This window comes from Hippopotamus amphibius, chromosome 12 (assembly GCF_030028045.1).
Source record: "Hippopotamus amphibius kiboko isolate mHipAmp2 chromosome 12, mHipAmp2.hap2, whole genome shotgun sequence".
Taxonomy (NCBI): domain Eukaryota; kingdom Metazoa; phylum Chordata; class Mammalia; order Artiodactyla; family Hippopotamidae; genus Hippopotamus; species Hippopotamus amphibius.
The window spans coordinates 67,808,029-67,832,443 of record NC_080197.1 but is presented as its reverse complement, the minus strand read 5'-3'; the positions used below and the strand labels follow the sequence as shown (position 1 = coordinate 67,832,443).

Genomic DNA, 24,415 nt, shown 5'->3' with positions numbered 1-24,415 from the left:
GCCTTTTAACATGAGACTAAGGCCTTATACCACGTCTCGTTAGTGGGGAGGGCGCCGTGCAGGCAGGAGGTTCCTCCTCTGTAACCCGTCAGTGCTTAGTTTCAGTCAGAAGTTTGAGGTAAATTGCTCAACTCCAAATCACTGTTTAATTCTGAGTTAGAAGTAGCAATGAATTGAACAGATACCCTGCGTAAGCTCCTATTTTTTTTTTAAGCTCCTATTTTTTAGAAAAATCTTTCTAGTCTATTTTCCTCACAGCAACCCAAATATAACAGTCCCTTCAAACGCTGCCTCCCGTTTCCTTAACCTAAACCTACAATCCTTGACAAGACCCACAAGGCTCCCCAGCAGCCTCACCCACCATAGCTTGGACCACGGTGCCTATTCCTGTCCTTAGGCTAAGTCACCACAATTTCTCCTTCATGTCAGCTTCATTCCATGTCAGTGGCGCTGCACGCACCATTCTATTTGCCTGGAACATGCTCTGCTTTCCCAGCCTGCCGCCCCTCACCTAGTTAATTCCTGTTTCTCAAAATACACTCTGGGACCAGGATGTTGCCTCTACTCCCCGTCGGTGGACTGGGCACCTTGCATCAGTGCAGAATGTCTTCACACTCTGAACATTTCCACTGTGAAAAGTATCAATATTTTGTGAACTCATTCACTTTATCCTTCATTTGTTCAACAGCGAATCACCGATGAGCATCTACTTTGCACTAGGTACTTTTCTAGCCTGAAGATACAGCCATGAACAAAATACAACAATATTCCTACCATCATGTAGCTTACATTCTAGCATGTGGAGCTAAATGTCTTCACTAAAACACAAGCATCCTGTGGTGAGTCACTATTTCTGTCTTACTCAGGGATGTATCCTTAGCACCAAGAACAATGTATCGCACATAGTTTATACAGTATAGACTGGGTATTGACGTGAAAACAAACGACACTAAAATTGCAGTGGCTTAAAGCAATACAGGTTTGTTTTCTGACCATTTTATACGATGGGGCTCTCTTCCCACCTTCCCATCACAGTCATTCCAGGACATAGCTCAATAGAATAGCCATCGTCTGAAATAGAGCTTGTCATTATACCAGAGGCAACTCTCCAGGATTTTAACCAGGAGTAAATGACTCTCCAAGATTTTAACCAGGAGTTCAATACACCACCCCAGAAGTGCTGCACAAGACACTTCCACTTATAACTCACTGGCCAAAATTAGTCACTTGTCCATATCCAACTACCAGGGGCCAAAGGGAAGAATCATGTTTTTAGCAGATGTCACTACTGACTATGGTCGAGAGAACTTAATAAATATTTGAGGAAAAGATGACTGAATCACAATAAAGAGTGGTTGTGACAAAGATAAAAGCCATGTCTCTTTCTCTGTGTGAATTCCTCTGTGAAATATATGTGCTCCTATGTATGTAGCATGTATAGATTAGGCCAATGACAAAATGAGCATGCATTGCTTCACCTCACATCATCTACTCATAGCTTAACTAAACTCAACCAGGGATGACAAAATTGCTATCCACAAAATATAAAGTAGATATCCTTCAGGCAGATAATTAAAAATTCACTATACATTAAAGTGATTATTCAAATGAACTGTAAAATATTTCATAGGTCAGATTTCATTAGACTGCTTCACATGGCTGTTTTCTTTGCCCTGCCTTGCAAATCAGACTTAGACACATTCTGCAGGGCTGATTGAAAAGCAAGCTCTATTACACATTTTGTTCTCCTTGCCAACTATAATTTTGTATTTTGCCTGAACAGTCAATTTTCAATATTTAATTAAAAATTAATTAAAATTCATTAGAGTATAAATTGTATCTCATCATTTCATTGAATCCTAACCATGGGTCATGCTTCTTAAACACAGAAATGGCCTAGCATTTTATTTCAATATAAGTGGAAGAATTGTCAGGATTATTTTGGTGCCCAGATGGGGATTTGGTATTTGTCTGACTGAATTCTGTATTTAATTTAGAACATGAAAAGAGCTTTGGGGACTTAAATTAGAAGGTTTAGTCAGAGCAATAAGAAAACTCAGTAGGAAATTCTCCCTGACACTTGGGATTTTTTGTGAAATTTGTTTGCCTCTGTTTAGTGGGATCTTTAACTATAGAATTCTGACAATTATGAGCCCCTGTCTGAAGGAATAATCCACAATACTATGCCTGAGAGCCGTGCTTCCCACCTGGGGTCTTTGGACATACTCTTGGGGACCTGAAAGTTTCCTATGTAAGTTGTTAAGTGTTCCATTCCTATTTGATAATAATTCAAATGCATACAAATAAATATAGATACATATAAATATTCTAGATAATCGAGATGATAAATGCTGACGTTCCTTTCGTGTCTGTCTTTTGTCTTTGTTTGCATTACATTATATTATATTTATTTTATGAAGAACACAACATCAGCTCTATCCTCTTACAATTCACTATTGTTGATTATAGGTAGAGTGTTGTATAGCAGACCTCTAGAGCTTATTCACCTCGCGTAACTGAAACTTTATGCCTAACTTGTTAATTATGTCCTATTTCACCCTCCCCTCCAGCCCCTGATAACCATCATTTCAGTCTTTGAGTTTATGAATCTGACTCTTTTAGTTTTCTCATATAAGTTGAATCAAGCAGTACTTGTCTTTCTGTGGCTTATTTCACCTAGCGTAATGACCTCAAGGTCCATACATGTTGCCCCATATCACAGAATTTCCTTCTTTTTTAGTCTGGAATATATCACATTTTCTTTATCCATGCATCTGTTGATGGACATTTAGGTTATTTTCACAAATAGTTCTATGAATATTTCTACAATGAACAGGCGTGTCCTAGTATCTCTTTGAGATCCTTCTGTCTATTATTTCACTGACAGGAAGCAGTACTATTTTAGTTGTTCTAACTATTGAGTATATAGGATGCAATAAGAAAATAGAGGATTTAAGCAAAGTGAAACATTAATGACCAGGTAAGTAAAGAGTAGTTGCAAAATAATGAAGACAGGATTAGTGTTAATATAAGTACATATAGGTAAGAAGAACCTATACTGTCACAGTTTGTACTAAACCCAGGCATCAAATGCAATGCAGTGTCCGCAAAGATCATCTGCTACATTATATCAATGTTGACGATTTAAATTTTATCAGTTGTGTAGTTTTATTTCTATTTGATTGGTAAATTTTTATATCATATTATATGTACATAGTAAACATTTGATTTCTTATTCATTTGAGATTTTGTATCCATTTGATGTTACACTAAGGGTAAAATTCAAACCCCTTGCCATGATCTGTAAGGCCAAGATTGACCTGGTCTCTTCTCACCTGGTCCCTTCCCATCTGGTCCCTTCCCATCTTGCTACACTTCTTGGGCCACTATGCTCCAACTCCATTGGCTTTTCTGACCTCTCTTAATTCAACGCCTTTGCACTTGGTGTTTCCTCTGCCTGGAAACTTTTTCAGGCTCTTAACAAAACTAGTTACTTCACATCTCTACAATTTTAGCTTAATATACCCTTTTAAAAGGGGCTTTCCCTGACCTCCCTATCTCCTCTACCATTATTTTCTATCAGAGTCCCCTGTTCATTTCCTTCATGGTACTTAGCTCAATTTATATTTTGTTTGTTTTACTTACCTCACTATTGCTTGACTCCCCTAAACACCACACACACACGTGCACACACACACACACACACTCTCTCTCTCCAGAATATAAAGTCTGTGAGTACAATGATCGCCTTGTCTTATTCTTCACCTTATCTTCATTTCTTAAAAGACTGCTTGGTTCGTACAATAAATAATATTTGACTGAATAACAAGATGCATCCCTCACTAGTCTCCAGTAATATCTTTCTAGAAGTCCGTGCTAATTTCATCAGTGAAGAGTGGCATATCATTGTTTTATGTACTATTTATTACTTGTCTCTGATTACTCATGGCGTTGAACACTTTTATATGCTTATTGGCCATATACATTTTTGCTGGTAAATTTCATGTTCTTTGCCCACTTTTTATTCAGGGGAATCATTTCATTTATTTGTAAGCATTATTTATGTAATCAAGACATTGATCTCAACCATTTTTCCATTACAAACATGTCTTGCAATATTTTATAATTTTTTGTACTCAATACTTTTTCGATATGAAAATTGTCAATGTTTTTCAGGTGGATGTTATTAATCATATTTCACAGGTAAATAAACTGAGACTAAGAGAAAAAAAGAGAATGAACTTGTTACCAGAGAGATAGGGAGTTTGGGGTTGACAGGTACACACTGCTGTATTTAAAATGGATAACCAACAAGGACCTATTGTATAGCACAGGGAACTCTGCTCAATATTCTGTAACAGCCCAATTGGGAAAAGAGTTGAAAAAGAATAGATACATGTATATGTATAAAAAAAGAAAAATTTACAAATGACTCATGTTTAATAAGAACTCTCTAACTCAAAATTCATACTCTTTCCATTCTCCATGTCAGCTGACTTCTGCACATTTGGAGACGAAATATGTCCCAATGTTCGACAGCAGACAGTGAGCGAAATCTACATTTCTTTGCATATGCTTAAGGGAAGAAGTAAGTCTGATTGCCTTATTGTCACATTCACATGCATATATCATGATGCCATCTAGTAAAAGATCTAGGGCTCCAGGGGCCATAAATTAGGAATTTGGGATTAACATTTACACACTACTATATATAAAATAGGTAACCAACAAGCACCTACTGTATAGCACAGGGAACTATATTCACTATCTTGTAATAACCTATAATGCAAAAGAATCTGAAAAAGGTATACAGCAAAGTGATTTACTTATACAGATATATATATATATATATATATATATATATATATATATATATAGTCTGAAACTAACACAGCATTGTTAATCCACTAGACTTCAATAAGTAAGTAAATAAATAAATAAATAAATCCAGGGAATCTCAAGCTCTTCTGGTGTTTCCAGTGGAAATTGTTCATTTGCCTGCATGAAGACCCTGAGGGCCAACTGAAACTTTGTATTTCCAAACTTTGGGCTAGCTTCTTTTTAATCACCTCAGCATGGTAGCAGTGGTATCTTATCCTAATCAGACCTTCTAATTTATAGTCCTATATATCTTTGGCTAACACAAACTTCAAAAGTTAATTATTTCCTAATTACCTAAAAGGTAGACAAAAATGTTTGATGATATAGAATCCACATGGGGAGAAGAAAATCAATGGTATTCTTCTTGGGGAAAAAAATGGGAACCATTACCCAAGATTATCCTTATTTTCATTTGACTCTACAGAGGATTGCTCTTTAAGAGAAGCAATTATTCTGAAGTGACTGTTTCTCATTTTTAATTATTGGAAGTCAATTTTTTATCATTATTCTAAATAATATATCTTGAGCCACAAGCTTTTTTCATACTAGAAGATGAGTTAATCATAAACTGCTTCATTTTACCAAGAGTAATGGAACGACGCAGTCTGACCAATGGAGCAGAACCAAACAAGCAAGATATAAGATACAGTGAAAAAAAATGGAAAAGGATGTGAATAAGATACCTCATTGAGGGATCAAGTTCAAATTCCAAATATTTCTATATAGTTGCTAAAAGAAATTGCATTTCAGATTAAGATATTAAAGTCAGAAAATTAATTTTTCTTTGTGTCATTTAATTATTTTTATTTTAATCGGTGGTTCAAGTAAGTTGTCTTTTGCCTGCTGTAGGATAAGAAGGTAGTAGCAGCATTGAAACCAGAATTCAGGAGTCACCTGAGTCCATTATGCTATTCTTGTAACCATAACTCACTATTTCTAACTCAGAGGATGGCCTGATTTGTAATTATCAAAATTATGTACACAATCCATCTTCTGCTGGCCACTGTGTATGCAGTCATTGCACGTGGGTATTGTTGAAAGAAACTACACAAAACATGTAAGGATATATGGCAGTGAAGTGGTTTCTGTAAGCCCACAAAAGATATAAAGAACCATGAAACATCAAATGAAATTCATGTTTCTGGAGCAGCCAAATCAATCATGAACCCTGAAACTTTAGTCCAGGAGCATGCTTTGATCAGCATCGATTCTCTTCACAGTCCTATGTACACTGTCTACCTTGAAATAGTGTCACTGTTGAAAGTGATTTAGATACCAACTTTTAATCTTTTTTTAGTATTACATACAGCCTTTTGTTTGCTCATTTTCTGATTAAGCTACTTCATATGCATTTTTCCTCTAGTGAACTTGCTTGGTTAAACAAAGGTAATAATGACATGGTCTTAGATTAAGTTTAGTAATGACTGTCTCCTCAAGGGTTTGAAACCAGGTCACAGTAAAAAAATAAATGCTGTGTCCTGATATAATTGTGCTAATAGAGAGTGTATACAATGTCACATAAATGATGAAGCTCAGGAAGAATTATTATAATGTTTTGTTAATTTTCTGACTCTCAGTTTGCATTTGACATGTCAGGATAAGGACTAACAAATAATACCAAGAGAATAATTTTGTGCCACCCTAAAGTGACATAGCACAATATTTTGCTTTTTTTGATTTTTTCTTTACTAGTCACTAAAATGCTATGGACTTAGAGACTAACTGGTATTATCTTGATTAAAAAATAAACTAAAACAAAGGAACTAGTCAGTGGTTTTGGTATATAAAGGATTTTACAGCCATTTGTTATTTGCACTATTTAATTTGGTCACAATCTGAGTGATTTTCCTGAGCTTTGGATCACAGAAATAGGAATACCACTGTTCCTCTACCTACTTCAGGGCTCTATTCCCCTCATTATTTACCTTAAGATAAGCTTCATCTCTGAGTTACGGGTAAAATTATATTTGGACCTGCAATCTAGTGCTTTTTTGGATTCAGCATTATTTAGAAAAATCTAAGAACAAATGCCAGTCTAGATCCTAGTGTGGCTTCTATTCACAATTGGATTTATTTAAAGGCTCATGGAAACTCATTTTGTACATAAACACAAAAATACCAGCTTCTTTTCTCAATTCACTTGATCACCAAATCTGAAAGTATTGATCGAATCCCTGGAATTTAGTACTGTGCTAAATTTTAAAGGCACTCAAAAATATCAGTCTTTGGGCAATTCTGGATTCTGTGAGGGAAACAGAAAAAGTAGAAGATGCGTTTCTCCTCTTCAGGTAGCTTACTGTCTACTTAGAGTGCCAACACAGCAACAAGAGAACAAAAACTATATGCATATTGTAGGAATAATAAGCTTCTGTACTACAACCCATAACCAACTTCCAATCCTGTAATTACAGCTGGGATTCCTAACTTTTCTCTTGCAATAGCCCCAGACATTTTTACTTTCTCTTTCTCTTTGTTACATTCATCAGCTATGAAAATTAGACCTCATAGGATTTCAAAAATGAGGAGAAAATGAAAACTAAGAAGGAAAAGCATATAGATTCCTTCAAAATTTTCTGTGATCTTTGTGTAGGAGACTTGAAACCATCTATTTATTTATCAGGCTCATTCAGTTTGCCTTCCTAGCAATTTCAAAGTTGACTGCTCCTTCAAGATAAGGAAATTAAATGATGAGAAATAGGCACGGATGGTGTGGGATGGGAGGGGGGGTTTGATCGAAAGGGCTGATTTGATTTCCTTAAAATCCCAGACTCTAGCTCAAGGCTATTTTCTTAAGTATTATCCCTTATCATTATTTAATTTTGGCCTCTAGGATTGATATACTATTTTTCCAAGAAAGAATACGTATTTTATATTAACCATCTGAATATTTACCGCCTTTGGATATGCCTGAATGTTTCTCTATGTTGCGGTGGGGGGGTGTTTTTAATGATGTTAATCATTGTTGGTCTCTGCTAGGATCATCACTGTTCTTTCTTTCATTATTCCATCGTACAAAAACAGAGATACATTTGGTCATTTTTACTTTAATACTCTATGAAGGCTGTATTATCAAGTATCTCTCCCCGAGTAAGATCAGTGACACCCTATGTTTGATAAAAATAACCTCAGTTTTGGAGAGTAGATCAGTCATGTGAGGTTCCATTTTTTCTTTAGGTTATTTGGAAAAGTTTTTTAAGTTTGATGAAAGTCAAATTTCCTGTGTAGATTATTTTCACAAATGTTATCTCTGAGGTGTGAAAATAAAAGAAAATGCACCTTATTTTCCACTTTAAAGGTGACATAGCATACTGTACTTTCCCTTAGCCCCAGTTTTATTTTTTAACCTGCAAAATGGCAATGCTAATATCAATCTGCTTGAGTTGTCAGGGGCATTAGATATTTATAAAGAACTAAATTCGACACACAAGGATCCAATAAATGGCACTTGCTATTATTTATAATATATTAAGTCTACGTTTTCTTCAAGGTTGAATTCCCTTCAGAAAATCTTCCCTGAAAATCTGACCCTTTGTGATCATTACCTATTCTAAACACTTCTCTGTATTTGTCATATGTCTTTTGGCATCTGCTACTTTGTGCTTACAGTTGTCTTTTTCATCTGTTTGTCCAGTCTTCCCAGATAGATTGTAAACCTCAAGAGATAACAGACTATAAATAATACCACTTTGTATCTCTAGGACCCACCTAACAGAATGCCAGGTGACTAGCTGACTCTCAATAAAAGTTGAGGATAATTAAATTATATTTCCAGTTTCTTACTTTCATAAATAAATGGGATTTCTATATTAACCTCTTAAAGTTATTCTTTTTAAATAGGATTTTATAATAATAACTCACTTTGATGGTCTAAATCAAACAGTCCTCAGAATCTACTGAAGGAAAAAAAGGATCTGGTGGAAGTCAGCCGGTAAATATCACAAGTGTGTCAAAACTGCAGCTGATTTCAAAGCCTGGCCTTGTCTCTCACTGTGCCAAACTACTTTCCCCAAGATGTTCCAACTGTAAGGGGTCTGACAAGAAAGGGCCCAGAGGTATTGCCAATTTACATAGATCCATGGCGTGTTGGTTGCCTCTGCTGAGAAACATGCAGGACTTTTTCTCTGACACTTAGAGCTGGGAAACAGCACAAGCTAAAAGTGCTTGCTTTCATTTGTCAATGCAACATCAATACTTCTTATAAGTGGTAGGCAAGAATGTAAAAGTAATGTTTACTATAGTAACAACGCATGGGAAGTATCCTTCCATCAGCTTATAACATGCTGTTCCTCGCCCTCTTACTCTCAGCGTTGGGACCACTAGACTCAACAAGCTGAGGAAATGTAGTAGAAGAGAGCCTTACGGTAATGATGCCTGCCTGATTAAGGTATACTGAAGAGTTACTGGTTAAAGGATAATGGAAAAAAAGAGACAGACAGATAGAAAAAAAAAAGAATGGGGAAAAAGATTTACAGATGTAGGAAAAAGAAATAAAAGATGGCATGAAAATGACAACAAAAGTATCAAAGCAGTGAAACATACATAAGGAAAACAGTTCCCTAAAGGCAACAGGATTTTTGGTCTTTGATGTGAGAGCAAATGTTGATCAGAATTGGCACAAAACAGTTAACATCCAAGACCCTTTTTCTTTCCCTCACAGGTGCATAATTATATCAATAGGAATATTGTTGAATACATTACCATTGAAAAGCAGTGTGGCAGAGGGAAAGAACAAAGTATGCAAAGATCGATGGTCTTGAATTTGAATCGAGTTTCTCTCATTCATTTTCTTAATAAGCCACCATAGCAGTATCCTAACCTAATTTTGGAGTTCTTTTTCTTCCTGATGACTCAGAGTATTTTTGAATGAATATGCATTCAATATGGTGGCTCCTGTTGTATTCTATTTGTATGGAAGTTGTGGACTTAGAGAATGACAACCAAATTTGGCATTGTGATTATTTAGCATTTGATTATTATTTGAGGGGTAGCAAATAATATCTGATGGTTGTGAGCTGGGCTAGTGTTTGAGGGAAAATCAGAGAGCTGGGAAAGCTATGAAAGGGACCGACTCTGGGAGGGTGTGAGAAGGATGAATCTGGGAAAGGGAAGAAAGGAAGAAGGCCAGGTACTGGGTACAATGAGTGTGAAGGCCTGGCTGATGGGATATCCCGGGGGCAAGGCAAGGGGTTTGCTGGGGCAGAAGTGGATGGTGCAGTGGTGCCAGGGTGGGGTGATGGGGGAGGAAGGGTAATGCTGATGTTTCTGAAATAGTAACAGGGGAGGTTCATAAATAACATTGCATTATTAGAGATTCTTTAAGGTAACTATGCTTGCTTACTTTCATTTCCAATGTAAACATCAGGTATCAGTGTCTATTAATTAAACTGAAATAATATTATCCACATAATAATATGTATTATTTATTATTTACTATTTATATCATATAGGTTTATGGATTTTCTGTAAATAGTCAATGTGTTTTCATGACTCAAACATACAAAAGTGATTCTGTGTAAGTCACTTCTTTGTAACTTGTAAGGACAGGTATTTTTAGATTCTTTTTACCAAGAGAAAAAGAATTGAGCATGAAAGAAGCAAAAAACAAGCTAGAAAATCAAGTGGAAGTTAAATATAACCCTACATATTCTATATTAATTAAGCTACATATACTTCTGGTGAAGATGGATTTCATTAATAATTTCCAGGTAAAATTGCAAAGATAAACTTAAGTTCTTCTATGTAAATAGTTTAGTCTATAAATTAGATTCAGATCTGCTTGTCACCATCAGCTAATGGGAAGTCCTACCAATCATAAAAATATTATTGCATCCTAATAGAAATGTAAGCACCGTGATAGAGAATACTGTAGTCAGGGGAGTGAAATTTAGGATTGTTCGTGATCGGGAAACCACAGGTTCCTTATTGAAGGAGTGATTTATTATTGATTTCCACATCTAATATAGCTTCTCATATTTGACAGTAAAATTGGAAGGATAGTGGTTTAAGTCTCGGCACGAAGAAATTATGTGTCCCTGACAGCTAATTTTCCAAGCTGAGGTCAGGATGCTATGCAATTAACTTCCTAAAGGAATTACATGGACAATTATGCCATATTTTTGGTAATGAGGAAATGTTAGCTCACTAAATTAAAGTCTGAGGAAGTAAACTGCTACGAGAAATGTGAAGTTGATGATTACAAAAAATGATATTTGAACTGCATCTTAAAGGTAATGAATGCCCTTTAGGTCACTCAGTAATTTAAAAAATTACTTAAAGTAAGAAGGACATTGGTAACTTAGATTGTATCTTTTTTTCCAGAGTCAATTAAAGCAATTATTCAAATCTTTAATCCCATCACCTCCTAATTGGTATATTCAGATAACTATATATGGTCCAAGTTAGTTATTTGCCTAAAGTTTTCTGAATATTTGCTTCCATTGGCTACATGTAAAATGTAAGTTTTATTTCCTGTAAAAATAAAATAGTTATGTGCAGGGCTTTTTCCTGGTGATCCAGCTGGTTTGCTTGAGAGGAAGCAGTCCTATTTTTAACTTTTTAAAATATTCTACTTTTCTTTCTTCTTTTGGGTATATGTCTTACCTTAGGAAAGGAAACAGAAGAGCTGAGAATATCTGTGGAGAAGCTGAGAGCAAAGTAGTGGGGTCCTAGGATCTCAACGTAATCAACAGTGCCTGTGTATTGATACAGAATGTTCTAATACGTGTAACTCACTACCAGTCTAAAGTCTGAACATGACACTTGACCACATTCAACCCTGACCTAAGAGCTTGGTGGACGCTTTTTTTAAAATTTAATTTTTATTTTATATTGGGGTATAATGGACACTGTTGAGATTTAAGATAGAGAGTCTTAAGGACCACTCTAAATACTACCATGATGTTTAAATTAGGCAATCAGAATACAATCTACTTGGAAAGTGATTTTCCTGTTATTCCATTTTTTTTAAGAGCTTAATCCTCACATAGACAATGATTTAGCACAAACACAACATGATTTGGGGTCATGTTATTCTGTTTAACCTAGTCCTCTCACAATTTGTGGGAAAATCAGTTTTATTGGCCAAGCTGCATGCTTCAAGCAGTCTAAAAACAATCTAAATAATTATCACTGAATAAAAAAAGAAAGAATCATCAATCCTCCATGAGAGGGACATGTGGCATATTCTGCCAAGACCAGTTACTACCATGTTTATTGTCTTCACTCACCGGGCTCAGACCTCCTATGTGTCAGCAAAATTGCAATACATCTTTGGGGTCACTCACATATGGCTGAAACTGTGAATCTTTAATCTGGAAATGCCAGATTTTCTGGTGAGAATAACATTGAAAGATCCCTTAAACTATTTTAAGATACACAGTGTTATTATTTCCTGCCCTAAGGGATACTGTTCCTTTTGAAAACCAATTTTTAGAAATTAGATTTTTTTCAATATTTTGTATGTCCTTAAACCAAGGTACAATGTCATCTACAACATTTTATATACATTTCAAGAGAAGTAAGTCATTTTTATTAACAGTTCTAAAATCTGGCCTTCAAAATGCCACAAGATAAAATGTTTTAACTATGAAAGGCTATCATGGGGTCATTGGGTAAATTGCCCAAAATGGTTTTTTGGGTTTTTTATCTGTTTGTTAGGATATAAGTTTAGCTGCTACTGCTCTGGGGATGAAGAAAACCTTTAATTAGAATTCCTGGAACTTCTATTTTTTTTTGTCATCCTATTTATAACTAGTTGAGTCATTATAGGAAAGCAGCTTAATAAACAAATCTAAGTAATTGTTTTGAATAGTGTTTATTTTGTATCTTTTTATAAATGTATGTTCGATCATTTTTATATTCTCCTGAAAGATCTACCTTCAAGTGCTCACCATTAATTACTGGAAACAGTATTACATTTTATAAAACACCTTAAGTGGAACCTCCAGGTTGGTAAGCACATGGAAGTTTGGGGAGAAAGTCACTCTTAGGGCACAAAGGCTCCACACCCCTTCTGCATACCTCGCTCTCTGCATCTTTTCCATCTGACTGTTCCTGAGTTACATCCTTTTACAATAATAGTGTCCTTATAAGAAGGAGACAGAGACATCTGACTGCAGAACAAAAGAAGAAGACAATGCAACAGCTGAGGCAACATACTATGCTGCTGGCTTTGAAGATGGAGGAAGGGGCCTCCATCTGGGGATACATGCACTGAAGCTCTAGAAGCTGGAAAAGGCAAAGAAACAAGTGTTCCTAGAGCAGGGGTCCCCAGCCAGGCTGCGTGGGAGGAGGTGCGTGGTGGGCGAGTGAGCGAAGCTTCATCTACGTTTACAGCTGCTCCTCATCGCTCACATCACCTCCTGAGCTCCACCTCCTGTCAGATCAGCAGCGGCATTAGATTGTCATAGGAGCGGGAACCCTACTGTGAACTGCACGTGCAAGGGACCTAGGTTGCACGCTCCTTATGAGAATCTAATGCCTGATAATCTGAGGTGGAACTGAGGCGGTCCCATCACCCCTAGATGGGACCATCTAGTTGCAGGAAAATAAGCTCAGGGTTCCCACTAATTACACATTATGGTGATTTGTGTAATTATTTCATTATATATTACAATGTAATAATAATAGAAATAAAGTGCACAATAAATGTGATGTGCTCGAGTCATCCTGAAACCAACCCTTTCTCCCGTCTGTGGGAAAATTGTCTTCCATGAAACTGGTCCCTGTTGCCAAAAAGGTTGGGGACTACTGCTCTAGAACCTCCAGAAGGATCATGGCCCTGCGAACACCTTGATGCTGGCCCAATGAAATTAAGTTAAACTCTGACCTCCAGAACTATAAGACAGTAAAAGTGTGTTGTTTTAAGCCAAAACAAAACAAAACAAAATCTCCCTTTCTGTACGTATAGAAAAATACAGGCCAAAGAATAGATGTTCTCATTACAATGAATAATTAGGTGTGAATTTTGTAGTGGATGACTCTATGCTTAGACTAAAATTAGAGTGATCAATTTTAAAAATCACACTTTTTTTAAATTAATAGGGGTTTTAAAAGATTTTAAATGTTTAAAATATTTTTTTAAGTGGGAAAAATATTTCATTTGAGCAAAGTGCTCCATAGCTAAAGAGAAGGTTTAAAACAGCTGATGTGGCATCAAGTAACATGTTGAAAATTGACGTTTAAGTGTCACTATGCTAAATAAATATTCCCATTTATCCAACAAGTATGAGGGTGAGTCAGAAATTATCTGCACTCCGGTTATATTAAAACTTTTGTTGGCCGCACTGTCTTATCAGCATTTTCCATTCAAGGCTACTGTCTCCCCAGTCACTGCTGTGCAGGTGTGGACATTTTACATCAGTTTATTTGTAAATGCAGTGCAAGCAAAAACGATGACCCACTTGTGATTTGCACGAAAGAAGAGTAGCGTGCAGTGACTCGTTTTTTTTGTGGTCTGAGGGTGTGTACGTCCACACACTTCTGCTCACAGTGTCCACACTCTGCAAAAACCTCGTTTTGAGGTGTTAAAGCATCCTCCCTATAGTCCTGATCTTCCTCCACCTGACTTTCACCTGTTTGGTCCCCTGAAAGGAGCCCTTCAAGGACGAAGATTCACTTCTGATGAAGTGAAGACAGTGGTGCATTCGTAGCTTGCAGCTCAGCCTAAAACATGTTTCAACGAGGGAATACGAAAGCTTGTTGACAGATGGACAAACTGTATCAAAAAGCAAGGAGATTATGTCGAAAAATGATGTATTTGTCTTTTCTAAAAGTTAATTAAAATAAATTCTACAGCCAGAGTATGGATAATTTTTGACTGACCCTCGTACAAAACATAAATTGCAAAGTAATTAGAAGAAAAAAATTGATCTTTACCCCATCGGCTTTTGTACAGTTATTTATCTAGTTCAAAGCTTACCAGACTTGTCTAATCATAAGACTCTCCTGAGTCCCTTGTTAAAATACCAATTCCCAGAAGTAACTGAACAAATCCTGACACCCGTTTAGGAACTGTTGATCTCCTATTTGCATTAGAGGTCATGCCTCACACTTTACATATGAATGATATTCATAAGATTTAGGAATCTTACTAAAATGCAGATTTAGATACATTTATCACAAGCTCCCAAATGATATAAACAGTGCTGTTCTGCAGGCCATGTGTTGAGTTAAGGAAGCATTCTAGAAGCATGCAAACCCCCAACACAGGGTCTCCTGTCTAGCAGGCAATGTTTGTTACTTGATCAGAATCTATCTAGAGCCATTAAAAAGAATGAAATAATGCTATATGCAGCAACATGGATGGACCTAGAGATTATCATACTAAGTGAAGTAAGTCAGACAGAGAAAGACAAATATATGACATTGCTTATATGCAGAATCTTAAAAAAAATGATACAAATGAACTTATTTACAAAACAGAAACAGACTCGCAGACTCAGGGAATGAACTTGTGGTTACCAGGGGGAAGGATGGTGGGGAGAGAGAGACTGGGAGTTTGGGATTGACCTGTGTACACTGCTATATTTGAAATAGATAAATATATACACAACCAAATGTAAAATAGATAGCTAGTGGGAAGCTACTGCAGAGCACAAGGAGATCAGCTCGATGCTTTGTGATGGCCTAGAGAGGTAGGACAGAGATGGTGGGAGGGAGGCTCAAGAGGGAGGGGATATGGGGATATATGTATACATATAGCTGATTCACTTTGCTGTACAGCAGAAAAAACACAGCATTGTAAAGCAATTACACTCCAATAAAGATGAAAAAAATAGAATGTAAGACAACACCACACACACAAAAAATTTAAAATAAAATAAAATAGATAACTAACAGACTTACTGTATAGCACAGGGAACTCTGCTCAATATTCTTTAACAACCTAAATGGGAAAAGAATTTGAAAAAGAATAGATACTTGTATATGTGTAACTGAATCACTTTGCTATACACCTGAAACTAACAACACTGTTAATCAACGGTACTCTAATACAAAATCAAAATTTGGAAAAAAGAGAATCTAGCTAGATGCACTGGTACAAAACATCTTTTCTTTTCTTCTTCTTTTTCTCTTGTTTTAACTCATCCTCTGAAATAAACTATTTTCTTTTATCCTAGTAAACTGAGCACTTACGCTTATTCTGTTGGAGATGTGCCCTTTCTGTGAAGTAGCCTTCTAATGGTCTGATTCATACTTTTGACAGCATTTTTTTCAAATTTTAATTATTTTGCTGCTTCTATCATAATCACAAATTACCTTTTAGGAGGACTTCTTGTCCTCACCATTACCTTGACCAGAAACTCAATTATCTGAACACCTGTAAGAGAAGCAAGAAAGTGTCAACTAACCTTTTATTTTTAAAAGCAAAAAAAAGGAGGAAATGGATGTGATTATTTTTTCTTGAAAAAGGAAATTTAGTCATCTAATACAGCCATTTAGAAAAGTACCATCCCTGAATCTGTACTTGATTTTCTATGTTAAATTGGTCTAAATCTATCCAATTATTTTTTAAGCCTATAATGTTACCATGGAGAGTGTGAGGCCATTACTGCCCATTAGTTTCTTCAAAAACAAGCTCAAAAGCTAACTCCACCAAGATGGTGCAGAATCTCGCAGGCATTTCGTTCATGAGAAATACTAATAAGAAAAACAGTGACAAGCTGGCATAGCTCAGGTGGAGAGGCTAAGAAAGAACAGAGACAGGATACAGAGACAGCTGCCATGCCTACTTCACAGGAAAACTCTCAGATTTTGGAAAATCCATAAATAACCTAAATTGTTTTCCTTACTGACCCATCTAGCTGCCCACAGGCAAAATGCCCTAAATGGCCTCTTTGCCGTCTCCCAGGTAATCACCAGCTTGCCAAGAAAAAGGTAAGAGAAATTTGCTGTTTCCAATCGTCCCGAGTGTTTCCTTCTTCTTTCTCTCCACTTTCTCTTCTATAAACCAGGGTTTTTGTCAGATGAAATGAATGTATGATACCTTCTATTGATTGTATAAGTAGAATAATGTACTAAGAATTAACTATATGTCTTTCTATTATTCTGTGGAAAAGGAAATGAGTGTTCAGTTTGAAGAAGTATCTAAATATAATTATGATAGCCAGCCTCAATTATTAAAAGGTTGTCATGAAGAAGACAGCAGAAATTTCCTTTTTGCTACAGAAAAAGAAAATTATATCAAGTATCAATCATATGATATAAAGAGCTTTATTATAATTAGAATCCCAATAACATCTCCTATTTAAGTTCAAGGATTATATGACTCAGACATAGGACAAGTAGCATTTATCATATATTTTAATCTCTAATTTGTTTTTCCACCAGTCCCATAAGCAGTGCACCACTTGAGGCCAGGGACTATTTCTTATTCATCTTTGTATTTCCTGCATCTGTACATTGTCTTAGCTCATATTCCCCAGACACATTTTATTGAGCAGTGCTAAAAGGCCCAGACTCAAGACTTTGGAAGCTTTGCCAATGCCACGTCCTTGTCAGGATGAATGAATGGATGAGTCATGAGTCTCAAGCGTCCTTGACATTTCCCACTTGCCATGATTAATGGTCAAGCTAAATCTCAGCTCCTCTCTGTTAATCCAGTTTCCCAGACTCTTTATTGACAGCCCTCTGTTAAGAAGTGAGCAGTTTCTTTATATCCTGGCCGTGATTTTACCACTTTCTCTCTTCTTGGCAACCCACATGTTCGTCTCTGTGACTAAGTGGAACTGGACAGTATTTTCTCTAAGTTATAAACAGTAACACTTGTGTTCTCTGGCTTTCTCTTCATTACCTTTATGAATTTTTGCTTGTGTCAGTGGTTGGCCAGAGACAAATAGTAATAGGAAGTCAATATACCACATAAGGAGAAGTGGAAAAGTGGCTGGGATATAAATTTTATATTAATTTTCTGTCTATACATACTTATACAGATTGGCTATAGTTGAAAGATTCTCTGTTTCTTATTTATTGTATCCCTATCTGTACCTTCCAAGAGCTGTGGGACTCTAGACTCAGGTGCTTTGTGGAACTGTCTGAACAAATTTATGGGAATGGTCAGGTCATTTATTCCTACACAGTCCAACTATATGCAAAGGAACCTAGCACAAGGTTAAAAAAAATTAATTAATAATACCTGTGCAAATATAGATATCAAGAGAAACATGAGTGAATTCTACACATATTACTTACAAGTTTTAAATAACCCTGAATATAAAAGTTAGATAGAGGATCTTTAATCCATATCTTCATTAAAACAGCAAAAGAATATATTGAAAATGACGGAACCCAATTTGCTATAATAATATATGCAATGAACTATAAATACCAAGAACACAAAGCCTCATGACTCAATGTGACCCACTGTCCAGCAGCACTGGAATTGCCTGGAAGCTTGTTAAAACTGTAGAAACTAAGGCCTGCCCAGGCTGACTAAATTAAAATCGAATTTTTAACAAGGAGTCCAGGAGATTTGTACACACATTGTGTTTGAGAAGCTACTCTAACGAGTACATAGTACGTATTGATCACACTCCAATTCCTTCTCACAAAGGAGCTGATGGTAGAGTCTTAACCAGAGTGATGAAAGGAATGTAATTGAAGGACAGGAATGTTGGTCTGTTCTGAAATTGTCTTTTGTGTCTGTGCTGCCTCCAAAATCTACTCTGAACTGGGATTCTTTGGGGCCTTTCACATCAGGATGTCGTCTATCTTAAGCATGCACTCAAATCACAGCCTCTGTGGAATGAGTTCATAGTTGATGATGGTCAACAAGGCAGGAACATAGTCCAGAGCAACGCCATCCACATTGAGGTCAGAAGATTGGATGCCCACCTGAGAATTGTTTCTTACTAGTCTGCAGCCAGATAAGGACCTCGGTAGAACGTGCAGGATGACATCAAGAGCTTGTGCCAGAATACAAATTCCCCATGTCACTAGGCACACTCAATTTCAGCTACTATTTTTTTCTTAGCAAGACTTTTTCAATGAAGGCAACAGTATGTTGATTTCCATTCAAGTACAAGCTCGTGGACCTCGTTATGGACAAGGACTCTGAGTAGCACAGGCAAAGAGATTAAACAAAGAAGGTTCCTGTATTCACTGCAGTGTGAACATGAGTAATCATTCCAAGCTCTTCATACTAGAGCACAGATTAATTACTCATATAGAATAATTTCTCCATAAACTCCATCATTTTCATTGTATTCATGGCTGTATGCTGGGACCTAGCACAGAGATGGACTTAAAAAAATGTCTGTTGAACAAATAAACCACCTAACTAAATTCCTGCTGTTGTTGTTATTTTCTTCTCTTCTGGCTTGGATTTTGAGCTTCCTGAGTTATCGATATGGTTGGTCTTCCTTAAAGGACCATCAGCAAAGTGATTGTAGGGACCAGTCACACTATACACACACATACACACACACACACACACAGAGACACACACAATATTGTAATAAAAGTAGAAAGTTGTGATACTTTCGAAAGCTTCAGGAGTAAGATCTTGGATGGCAGATGACACATTTTCTACAATGCAAAATTTAGAGCATTACTAATGCACATTAAACCAGTTAGACTTACAAGTTAGAGTGCACCAAAGATCAAAATAGATGCAATTTTGAAAGAACGAAGGTGAGTCTGAGGCACAGCCAAAAAGGCACAGCTGGGCTATGATTTTTAGCAGATACTCATGTTCTCATCGAGAAAAGCCTCCTTTGCCTTCATTTGTGCCCACTAGTTCATTTATCATTTTAAGATGCTCCCATAATGATAAGAGGGGGACTAATTGATGCGATCTAATTTTTCAGACTCGGGAGTTTTGGAGAAAGGTCAATGTAGCCATAAAGCTCCCCATTAAAAATAGCATCTATAAAAATGTTGGAAAAAAGTACATGCCAGAGGATGAAGCAATGCAGAGTGCTTCCCTCCTTTTTCAAGCTCCCTGGCAATAAGTATTTACATTACATGTGAGAAATGTATCCAAGCCACAGGATAAAGAGTGGTGATCTCGGAGTTTGACTACAGGAATTTTTTTCCTAATTGATAAACAGACTATGGCAAGAAAATTACTTGGTGCACCACATTTATTTAATGCCCTTTGAGAGCATATCATTCACTTGGGCACCATGTGCATGAGGGCACAAGAAAAAGTGAAAGCTAATGTGGTTTGTTTTGGTTTTGTTTCTGTTTTCGTGTTCAGCGAGAAAAGAAGTAATCCAACATTGCACAGAATTTATCAAGATTAATAAATGTGTATCAAAGCGTCCACTCAGCAAACCAATTGTGTCAGTTGTATATTGGACATTGCCCCTTCTACTTCGCACTCTCCAGGGCTCCCTAGTTGATTTTTTAAAATTCAGGTCTGATACTGTCACTTTTCTGCTTATAACCTGGTGGTGGCTCTTTCATAACTCTTGGAGCAGTGCCCAAATTTCTTACCACGTCATGAGTGCCTCCAGACAGCAGTTCTGCCTGATTAGCCAACCTTGCCCAACTCTTGTACCAGCCACTTCACACCTATTTCTCCTCCACTGCGACTACCACTGTCTGAATCATCATGTCTCTGTGCATCTGCTTAGGATTCATCCACTGCCTGGAATGGCATCACATCCTTTTCATCCTGGGAGGGAGCCTTTCAGTTTTAGAAACTCAGCTCAGGCATCACTTCCTTCCCATCTTACCTTGTTTCCTGACCCGCCCATGCCACCATGAAAAAGATCCTTAAGACTTAAGTCTTCATATTTTTGCAGGGATTGAATGAATTACTGTATGTATTTAACATAATGCCTAAAAATAGTAAATGACTATGATTATACAATAGGTTATAATAATTATCCTGTACTTAGAGATGATATAACATAGTGTTTAAATGAGTAAATTCTAGCGTCAGACCGCCCAGCTTCGTCACGCGCTAGTTCTGTGGATTGAGGCAACTTACTAACCGCTCTGTGTCAGTTTTCTCACTTGTAAAATAGGTGAAATACTAATTTCTACCTCGCAAAGTAGTTGTGAGAGTTGAATGAGTTTGCACAGGAAAAGCACTTGGTACCTGCCACATGATAAATATTCAATAAATATGTTGATGATACACTTTTTAAACATTTTAATGGTAAATTTCAAATATATGCAAAATCAAGGATAATAATATAGTAATGCCCATGTATTAAACACCCAGTTCTGGCAATTATCAAAATGCTGCCATTGTTGTTTCTTTTATCTATCCCTTTTTTGTCTAGATATTATTACTAGAGTATGTTAAAGCAAATTCCAGAATCATATCCTTTTATCTTTAAATCCTTCTCTAAAAAATAACTTCTTAAATAGAACCACCAGACCCTTTACACCCCTATCTTGCATATGTCTTTGTAGTACTTCGTAGTACTTATGGTCTTTCACTCAATTGATTTATTTTCCTGTATTTCCTTCTGGGTTCTGTGTCTCTAGCTTGCTGGCTAGAATCTGGTAGGAGGTCAAGAAAGTGCTTTTTAAAAAGAAAGAGAGAGAGGGGGGAGAGAATGGTGAAGAGGTGGGAGTGGGGGGCGGGGAGAAGGAAGGAAAGAAGTTCACAAAACAAAGTAAGATGGTTGACATTAAAATATACAATATAGTACAATTAGTGCCTGATTGGCAGTAAGGACCAAACACTGTGGTCCTAGAGAGATGACTCAGAAACCTATGAGGTTTAACTTGTGGACAGGTTGTTATTTTATTGCCTGGGCCAGGTGGGAATGAAGAAAGAGAAATAAGAGTATGTGATTCTCCACCATCATGGTGCCAGAGTGTTTTTCCTGGAGTCTGTATCTCTACCCCATTCTCAATAATGTATGATATTATTTCTCATTACTAAATGACTCCTATGTTTAAAGCTGTGTGATATCTAGTGTTAAGCAAAAGAGCATACAGAGCTCAAACATCAGATTGCCTAGGGTCCGATTCTAGCTTGACCTTTAGTAGCTCTGTGATCTTGGGCAAGTCACCCTGTACTTCAGTTCTTCATTTTCCAAGCGGGACAGTATTATTGCATTGTTGAGAATACATGACATTCTTAGCACCACACCTGATTCATGATAAAAAATTTTTTTAATTTTGCCTATTAATATTAAAATCTAAGAGATTTTATAAAAGAACAATGAAATAAATGTGAAGTTTTCCACTTAAGAAAAGAAAAAAAAAAAAGAATGATTCCCTTTAAGATACTTCCTCTGCCACAGAGTTGCTAAGCAAAGCTTTGCAAGGATTCCAAAATAACTCACCCCAGGGAGTAGAATTTGGATATTGGCAGTCTGAGGATTACGTAGCCACTACATAAATATGAACGAGATGACTTGGTACAAAGCTGGCTTTCTAATGAGTGAAATAGCAAAAACTAGCTTGAAAGAGAATTATAATAATTATATTACCTATAATTGAATGCTTGTTATGTACCAAATATTTTATATATTGAGTTGAACCAAATAACATTGTCAATATTTGATGTTTTTAACCTGAGAAATGGCCATAAAATAAGGTTCAGCGTAAATACATTGTTTCCACTCTTCCAAGTAGAATTCTCATTTTTTCAGGAAGGCAGTCAGGGCTTAGAGAGATTAGGTGACTTGCCTAAACCACACAGCTGCAAAGTGACAGTGTGGGGATGCGGGTCCAGGTTTGGGGGCTCATCTCAGTGGCTAATTTCAGCATTCTTCACATATTTCCTTGTCATGTAAATAATACAAGATGTAAGAAATGTTTGCTAGAATGGGCAATAAGACATAAAATATTTAAGAGAAGGTAAGTATTTAGTGATTAATCAAAGACGACACAAAGCGTGCTGCTGTTTCAGCAGAAAATATGGATTAAAGGTGCGAGTCCAATGTCACATAAAACCAAACATTTTTCCTCTATGTAATATTGAGATAATTACCATCTACCATCATCAATTTCTGTGTATACCACTGTACATCCTCTCTCCCTAAATTCTAAAAAGTTATGGTCATGTTGATATACAAAGGAATTTCTCATTTATTTGCTTAACTTTTTTTTTTTTATTGGCTGTGTCGGGTCTTCGTTGCTGTGTGCGGGCTTTCTCTAGTTGCAGCGAGTGGGGGCTACTCTTTGTTGCAATGTGCAGTCTTCTCGTTGCTGTGGATTCTCCTGTTGTGGACCACATGCTATAGGCATGCGAGTTTCAGTAGTTGTGGCACTCAGGCCCAGTAGTTGTGGTGCAAGGGCTTAGTTGCTCTGCAGCCTGTGGGATCTTCCCAGACCAGGGATCGAACCCATGTCCTCTGCATTGGAGGGTGGATTCTTAACCTTTGTGCCACCAGGGAAGTCCTGTTTGCTTAACATTTCAAGGAGAAGGTAAGAAAGAGAAAGTATTACGTATTCAGGGAGAGAATCATTTTAGAGAAAGTGAAGCAAAGACTGGGTGAAGGTAAGGTCACCTGGGGGAAGTGCCCCTCCCCTACCCCTCCAGGGGTAGAGGAGAGCTGAGCTCCTGTCCTACTTCTCACTAACTTCTGTGAAACTTTGGAAAATCTCTTACCTTCCTTGGGCCTCCAATTCCTCTTTTATAAAGTAAGGTGGACAAACCATGTTTTTCTCTGGACATGTGCCCAGGAGTGGGGTTGCTGGATCATATGTTAGCTCTATTTTTAGCTTCGTAAGGAACCTCCATACTGTTCTCCATAGTGGCTGTACTAATTTACATGCCCAACAAAAGTGTTGGAGGGTTCCCTTTTCTTCACACCCTCTCCAGCATTTATTGTTTGTAGATTTTTTTTTGATGACTATTGTGACTGGTGTGACGATATTTCGTTGTAGTTTTGATTTGTATTTCTCTAATAATGAGATGTTGAACATCTTTTCATGTGCCTCTTGGCCATCTGTATGTCTTCTTTGGAGAAATGTCTATTTAGGTCTTCTGCCCATTTTTTGATTGGGTTTTTTGTTTTTATGATATTGAGCCTCTTGAGCTGTTTGTAAATTTTGACCACCTTATTGGCTGCATTGTTTGCAAATATTTTCTCCCATTCTGTGGGTTGTCTTTTCATTTTGTTTATGGTTTCCTTTGCTGTATAAAAGCTTTTGAGTTTAATTAGGTCCCATTTGTTTATAAGGACCTACTATATAGCGCAGGGAACACCGATCAATATTCTGTAATAACCTAAATGGGAAAAGAATTTGAAAAAGAATAGATACATGCATACGTATAACTGAATCACTTTGCTGTACACCTGAAACTAACACAACATTGTTAATCAAGTATATGCTCCAATATAAAATAAATTTAAAAAAATAAAGTAAGATGGCTAAACTAGATGCTCTCCAAAGTTTCTTAGAGTTTTTATAATATATTGATCTTGTAAAATTAGATCATTAATTATCTTTTAAATGTGTCTGCTTTGCAAAATGCTAAGATGTAAGAAATAAACTAGTAAAACATGAATTAGTTTGTAACTGGGAACATTTTCTGTATTTAATTATAGTTTATTTCTTGTAGAGGTGTAAACTGAGGTGGGTTGTATTTAAATCAACATTGGACCAAAGTGTGAGA

The 24,415-nt window shown here is 36.7% G+C and overlaps 1 protein-coding gene across 2 annotated transcripts in view; it reads left to right on the top strand.

Annotated features, from left to right (window-relative positions):
* PTPRO (protein tyrosine phosphatase receptor type O) overlaps positions 1–24,415 on the top strand; it is a 239,788-nt gene that overhangs the window by 74,151 nt on the left and 141,222 nt on the right. The window lies entirely within an intron of this gene.